This window comes from Pelobates fuscus, chromosome 3 (genome assembly GCF_036172605.1).
Source record: "Pelobates fuscus isolate aPelFus1 chromosome 3, aPelFus1.pri, whole genome shotgun sequence".
Classification (NCBI taxonomy): domain Eukaryota; kingdom Metazoa; phylum Chordata; class Amphibia; order Anura; family Pelobatidae; genus Pelobates; species Pelobates fuscus.
Window position 1 is genome coordinate 295740821 of NC_086319.1, and position 8381 is coordinate 295749201.

The following is an 8381-nucleotide window of genomic DNA, read 5'->3' on the forward strand; positions in this document are numbered from 1 at the left end:
AGCCACAGTACCACCCATCAGATTAACAATGAACAGTAAACTGATCACAATCATACCACAGCAGCTAGCAACAGTTTTGTGATGGGGACTTCACAAATTATTTATATAGCGCCATCAGATTCTGTAGCGCTGTACAATGGGTGGACTAACAGACATATAATTGTAACCAGACAACTGGATGTACAGGAACAGAGAGGTGGATGAGCTCACATTCTACATCACTTTCCTAAGTCGCTGGCAACACGTGGGTGCAAACATGGCTTCAGGGGATGTAGGGACGCTATAACTTGTGCAAGGGCATGCACAATTTGACTATTTTAGGCAACAGATTAGCATGTGAAACTTCCTTCTCTGCTGTTTGAAAGAAAATGAACAGTCTTGTAGCATCAACTGTTTATTATTCCAAGGTTAAGATACCGTGACACCATGCGTAAAGACGGTTGTGTTTAGTGATCCTTTAAAAGGACACTGAAGGCTGGAATTTGCTGATTTCTATTTATTTTTTTATTTATTTTATTTTAAAGAAAAGTAATTCAATAATTTACTTGATATCCAAGGAATAGGGGTAATTATTTTAGATGACTTAAAGGTAAACAGACAATGTAATAGAGCAGCAGGAAATTCTAGCAGAATGCTTGGTTGTATAGGGAGAGGTATTAGCAGTAGAAAGAGGGAAGTGCTCATGCCATTGTACAGAACACTGGTGAGACCTAATTTGGAGTATTGTATGCAGTACTGGAGACCATATCTCCAGAATAATATTGATACTTTAGAGAGTTCAGAGAAGGGCTACTAAACCGGTTCATGGATTGCAGGATAAAACTTACAAGGAAAGGTTAAAGGATTAGCATGTATAGCTTGGAGGTAAGACAAGACAGGGGGATATGATAGAAACATTTAAATACATGAAGGGAATCAACACCATAAAGGAAGAGAGTATATTTAAAAGGGAGATAAGTGCAGCGCTTTAGAATTGTGGAGAAAACCAGAGAAGAAATAATAGTGTAGTAGTTTAAAACTGTAGTGATAGGTAAGATGAAAGATGTCCACTCACACTTTCCTGGAGCTTCAATACAGCTCCAGTGTATGTGCCTGGGCGGAATAATCCCTGCCTATGGATCAAGCGCAGAGGTAATTATTCAAATTATAGGTGTAGTAGGGGGTATCCTCATTAAAAAAAAAAAAAAAAAAAAATCGTATGTGGTAAAGTATGTAGAGCTATGGAGCAAGGGGTAGGTAAATCTATAAAATGTACACTCACGTGTAATGGAGCTGTAAAACCTGGCTCCTCTGATAGCGCTTGAAGTGTTATGATCCCCACTCAAGGTTACAGGAGTAAATATAAATTCTTCCGTCCGTATATATGTCGAGATAAACAGAACCACAATAGTGTACACCGTAAAAAGAAATTAGTTAAACCTACTCACATGCTAAAAAGCTAATTCCGGTTTGCTCAATCCAAAGTGCTTGGGTGGTATGCCCACCAGGGATATAGCTCCAAACAATACAACAGCAGCAAAGTTGGGTCCAATCAAAAAAAGTACTTTAATATTAAAAAATTATAAGTAATACAGTATGTAATAAGATTAAAAAAAAAAAGTTGTAAACAATACACCTAACGTGTTTCTCCTTGGATAGGCTTTATCAAGTGTTTTGATACCTATCCAAGGAGAAACGCGTTAGGTGTATTGTTAATATCTTTTTTAAAAAACATTTTGGAAAAGGGTGCAGACACTACTGACACAGGTCTTTGTCAGAGCACCAGACCTCGACCCATGGCTATTCCTCTTAAGTAGGACTCTGGACGGCTGGACTAGGCAAGAACAAAAGCTTATCCATAAAATTACCTTAGCAGCAAGGAGGGCCGTAGCCTCAGACTGGCTTAAGCCAGGCACTCCGCCTATCGCAGGGGTCATTAACAGAATAAAAAAAGTCCACCTAATGGACGACCTGACAGCTAGAATAAGGGGCACTCAAAAAACGTTTCAAAAGATCTGGGAACCCTGGGAAAACTCCAACCTGAGTAACTAACACCCAACCTGTCCCTGATGGAGACTCACCGGCCCTGGCTCCCCCCTCCCCCCCTCCTTCCCCCACTACCCCCTTTCTTCATTCTGTTCACTATCTCTTTCTTTTTCTCCAAGCCTACTTGGCAATATCAAAATACCTGACCAACGCAATGCATCCACGGGAACAGACACATGGGACATATAGAAAATTGACACCTCGGTCGAGGGAAATGGGTGTATAGCCCTTCACAACACATATGACTTGCCATGAGCAAAGCGCAAACCTTCTCTAACACTAGCAAGACAACAATTGGGTCGTAACGACCAGTGATACAGTTATGTATGCTAATGTGGAGCAGCCACATAACGCCGAACGCACCAAAACACGTTCACAAAGTACATACAGAGACCCCATGGCAGGTCCGTGGAAAGACTATGTTAAACCCACATTACTCTCTGTTAACCCATGTCTAATTCATGCTAACCCATGTTTAAACCGTGCAAGTTCATGTATGTAACATATCGTGTCAAGACAAAATAAAGAATTTAAAAACCATTTTAGCATATTATATTCTGTATTACTTTTATTTATTTTTTTAATATTAACCCCTTTGTGACCAGACCGGGTTTCAATTTTCTTACCGTTTAGGACCAGGGCTCTTTTTATATTTCTGCAGTGTTTGTGTTTAGCTGTAATTTTATAACATGACAGGAGGCTTCATATTTGCTTAAGTCTCTCTTTACTAGAACGCCACAGCAGCAAAACACCAGAGAGTAAACAACCAATCAGAAAACAGTAAGGAGCCCATATAACTCCCAACATTCCATTTCCTCTTTCTTTGCTGCTCCGCATCAGTAACAGGTCAGAGTACCACTGCCTCCTGCTAATATTAGTTGGTGGCTTTGGATTTTATTGTTATATGTTTGATATTTGTCTATATTGCTTTAATTGCCTTGGGGACTGTTTTTTTTCCCTTAGGGGATATATCTATATTTTCCAACTTTTTCTACTTGTAAGACCTCTTTATCCTTCTCCCTTTGGGGGCTCTATCCCTTTTACTGTCCCCTCTGTCTGTTTTTCCCCGTTTGTACTTGGGGTTTTTGTGCTGCTCGGGGGTTTTGAGAGGCCGGCCGTTTGCTGCCTCCTCCGATCCCCCTGAGCCCGCGGGACCGCGGAGTACGTCTCCAGCGGTCCCGGTGTATTTTTTCTTTGCCTCCGGTCGCGGGGTGCTCACGTGAGCATTTTTTCCCGACGACCGGAGCTCCTACACGTGGCCGCCGATAGCGGTCGGATCATTCCGCGGACCGCGTGTGTCCGCCGAGGGGAGGTGGGAGCACTACTCGCATGCTCCCTCTCCCGCTCGTTAGAGTGCCACATAAAGGGGGACGCACTGAGGGGTTCCCTGCCTAAGTTAGACCGCGGTCTGAGACCTGCCTAGGAAGGTTTCTGCCGGTCTGGGAACACCCCTTCCCCCCTACATGAAAGTACCTGTGTTGGCACTTCTTTTTTTTTTTGTGTAACCCTTTCATGTGCTGCATGCTCAGGGTTTCTGTATGCTGGGGTATAAACTAGATTATATGTGCTTGCATTAACCCCATATAACACACTTATGCCTATTTGACTATCTGGAGATCCATTCCAATAAAGTGACCACTTTTTATACACCTTACACTTACTGTGACCTGGCCTGCGCTGTCTGTGCCCTTGTCACTGGCCTGCTTCATGTGTACCCTATGCCTGGCCTGCGCTGCATGTGCCCTATCACTGGCCTGCGCTGCATGTGCCCTATCACTGGCCTGCGCTGCATGTGCCCTGTCACTGACCTGCGCTGCATGGGCCCTATCACTGGCCTGCTTTCTTTTTTTTTTTTTTTTTTTATAATCATCTTTATTTAAGAATTTTATTTTTATACAGTCAAACAATACATTACATAGGGATCTTTAACCATATCAACACCATTTGTATATTATGTTTTTAGTTTACATCGTGTTCAAATCTCAAATGAGTTGTCTTATTGTAATATAAATATCAGTAGATGGGGGTCTAAGATCATCGTGTGACTAAATTACTAAAAAATAAATACATCTTGCACACACATTCATTCATACTGTCAGACTGAGGGGTAGATCCAACCTGATTGGTTATCGTCAATTATGGGAGAGAGAGAAAAGAAAACATATAATTTGACCTTATTGTTATTACAAAATGGGCAGGGATTTATTAAACGGTGAGGCTATATTACATAGGGTGAACATCAAAAGTCTCACCTAGGATTAGATCAGAGGGATTCAATACAAATACTCATATTTTCTCCATTGGTATTATGGATAAGCAATAGTAGGAAGCAGACCTTTTTCATTCATAAATTGATATTAGTTTGTCCAACCATAATTTGTATATACCTTTTTTAAGGGTTGAGCTCAATGTGTTATTAATAAGGTTATTTTCCATCAAGAGTTGTAATTTAATTTGACTTATAAGATGTCTTTTTTGGGAGGGAGTAGATGTTTTCCAGTTTCTGGCAATTATTATTTTGGCAGCCACAAAGCAATGAGATGCTATGCATTTAGTTTTTTGTGTGTCCAAATTCCAATTATAATGTAAAATCGCTACAGCTGGCTTTTGTTCCAATCGTTTATGAGACAACTCATATAGAATATCAAAAGTCCATGTCCATAATGTTTTTACAATCGGGCATTCCCACCACGTGTGTATATATGTCCCAACAGACGACCCACATCTCCAACATAAATTCTGTAAATGAGGATACATTTTAGATAATCTAGATGGGGTATAATACCATTTGTATATTAATTTAAAATGGCATTCTACCAGATTTATTCCGTGTATAAATTTTGTTAGGTGAGAAATAGAAGAACACCATTGATTGTTTGAAATTGATATGTCCAGTTCTTTTTGCCAGTAATCTATGATCTTTATAGGTTTTTGACCTATTTCTTTTAGCAAGACATTCGCTAATGATACTACTTTTTTCTTAGTACTATTACAAAATATAATTTCCATTAAATTAGAAATTGTAGATTTATCACAAATAAGAGAAGAGTGTAAATAGTGTTTAATCCTTAAATACGTAAAGATTTCTCTAGATGGTAATTTGTAAGTATCTACAATCTGTTGGAATGATGTTAATCTATTGTCTATCATGATATCCGAAACAATATTTATACCATGTTCAGACCAGGTATTGAGAGATAAGTCAGTTACGTTCTGCTCAATTACCGCCAAAGAACAAGTCTTCGGTATCTTGTTTACATATCCCAACAATATTTTAATTTCTTGCCATATGTTTAACGATTGGCTAAGTATATGAGATTTAATCTGCGTAAAAAATTGAGATTTATCCGGTAGTTCTTTCCACATCAACAATTCTGCTTTATTGGGCTTGACTACCAGTGACTCCAAAATGTACCAAGGTTCATCTACGAATTGTGGGTCTTGAAGACAAAATATATGTCTTATCATGTTTGCATAATAACTTGTGATAATATTAGGAAAGTTTAAGCCCCCCTTCGTTATTCTATTGGACAGAAGTTTAGAACTGATTCTCGGTTTTTTATTTTTCCATATGAAGTTGGAAATATACGATTGGATCAGATTTAGCCAAGCCTTAGGAATTTTCATGGGTACCATGGAGAATAAATAGGACCATTTTGGCAGTATGTATGAGTTTATGATATTAATTCTGCCGATCCAGGTAGTTTCCAGGTTTTTCCATTTTTGTAATTTGTAATTAATTTCTTTGATCAGTCTGAGGATATTGATCTCCATTATATCCTCAGTTTTTACTGGGATAATGATCCCAAGATATTCTATTTCCTTATTAGACCAAATGAAATTATATTGATCAGATAATGTCTTAACCACTTTCTGTGATAGGTTAGTATACATGGCGATAGATTTGGAGATATTAAGCTTAAAATTAGAAACAATACTATAAGATTCTATTTCTTGCATTAGAAAAGGCAAAGAAAATTCTGGGGCGGTCAACGATATCAGAGCATCATCCGCATATAGGGATATTTTTAGTTCAGTATGTGCAATGGGGAATCCTTTGATGTTATAGTTTTTTCTTATAGCGATAGCCAAAGGTTCCAGAGTTAAGATATATAAAAGTGGGGATAATGGACATCCCTATCTGGTACCGTTTCGGAGTGGGAACCATCCTGCTAATATGTTGGGACCAACTGTCCTAGCAGAGGGGTTAGTGTACAATGCCATTATTGCATTACAGATTCTACCCTGGAAACCAAATGACGCCAGTGTCTCCCTAAGGTATCCCCACCCGACCCTGTCAAACGCTTTCTCAGCATCTAGAGACAGGGTCAGGAGGGGAGTATCAGATCTATTTGCCATGTCCAATATGTCAATTATTCTTCTAGTATTGTTAGAGGACATATGTCCAGATACAAACCCAATTTGGTCTCGATGGATCAGTTTATCGATAACAGTGTTTATTCTAGCTGCAATAATTGCAGAGTAGATCTTCATGTCAACATTTATTAGAGCAATGGGTCTGTAATTTTTTGGATCATTGGGGTCTTTTTTAGGCTTTAAAATAGGGATTATATTAGATTGGAGAAGTTCATTAGGTGCCATTTTTCTTTCGATAATCTCATTAAACAAATCAGTTAGTGGACTAACCACTACTGGCATCATATGCTTATAAAAAGCGTTTGTGAAGCCATCAGGGCCGGGCGTTTTATTCCATGCTAGCTTTTCAATTTGTTGCTGGACTTCTGCCTGTGTAAATGGTAGGTTAAGTAACGCTAGGTCTGACGGGGAGACTGTCGGAATCTGGATATTTCCCAGATATTTTAAAACGTCACTGCGTTGAGGGGTATCCTTAAGGTTGTACAACTGTCTATAATACTGGTTAAATTTTTCTCCTATTTGGGTTGGAGTGGTATAGGTATTATTTCCTTCTATTAATTTTTCTACTCTATTTCTCGCTTGGTGAATTTGTAATCGTTTTGTGAGATTTTTAGATGCTCTGTTTCCCGTGTGATAGTAGTTCACTTTTAATTTTTTTATATTGATTTGAATTCTTTGTTCTTCTTTAGAGTTAATTAAATGTTGTATTTGTTTTAATGAAGTTCTTATTCCATCTGAGGATTGTTGTTTATCTAAATTAGAGAGCCTATAAAATTCAATATATAAATTTGCCAGGGATTGTCCATTATTTTTTTTAAAGATATGTCCCATTTTAATCAGGTAACCTCTTGTTACTGCTTTTTGTGTACACCAATTAGTGGAACAAGAAGTATCCTGAGGGCAGTTCTCCTCAAAGAAGTGAGTTATTAAAGAAAGTAAATCATTTCTATTCTTCTCGTTTTCAATTAGTGAATTATTAAGTCTCCAAGTGGTGATACCAGAATAGGGAGCCGTACCTATGTCCATAATAATGAAGCTATGATCTGCCCAGATATTTTGCTTAATTCTAACTTTGTGGATAAGTTTTAAAGAAATAGGGTTAGTTAAACATAGATCTATCCTAGAGAATGATCCATGTACGTGAGAAAAATGAGTATAATCTCTCTCATAGGGATTGTATATACGCCATGGGTCACAGAGGTTGTATAATTTACATATATTACTAAATCTTTTTGCTTGTTTGTATATTTTTTTATCTGTATTAATCTGCACCCGAGATTGTTTATCTAAAATAGGATTTAATACACAATTGAAGTCTCCGGCGATAACCAAAGTACCCTTAGATATTTTATCTATCTTGGTCATTAAGTGGGAGAAAGTAGTCATTGGGTCTAGATTAGGTAGATACACATTCACGAGCGTATATGGCTTATTGTCGATATTACACACCAAGATAATGTATCTAGCCTCTTTGTCTAGATCACAGTGAATAACTTCCAATTTGAGGTCATTCCTAAAAATGATTGCAACACCCCTTTTTTTCCTATCAGTTAAAGACGCATGGATGATTTTTGAGTATAAATTTCCACCCCAGGTTTGTCTAGAATTTATAAGCCAATGGGACTCTTGAATAAAAGCTATTTGAATTTTTTCTTGAATTAAAGAATAATATAGCCTGTTCCTCTTTTTATTCATATTTAAACCCTGCACATTAGAACTCAGTACTCTCAAAGATAGCAGATTTCAAGGTTTAGGGGTTCCATCGTCTCAGTCTGAATAACATTCATACATCCATTCATTCCTAATTTTCGGGAAGGACAGACCGGTATAGGGCTGACCCGACCCGAGAATATAGCATACCATCGGTAGAGATTTCTACCGCATCCTATGGAGGCCATAAGGTCTCCGGAGTAAATGTAGCAAAACTACATATAGAGGGGGAAGGACTCCAGGGGGGAAAAGAGAAAAGAAAAGGAGAA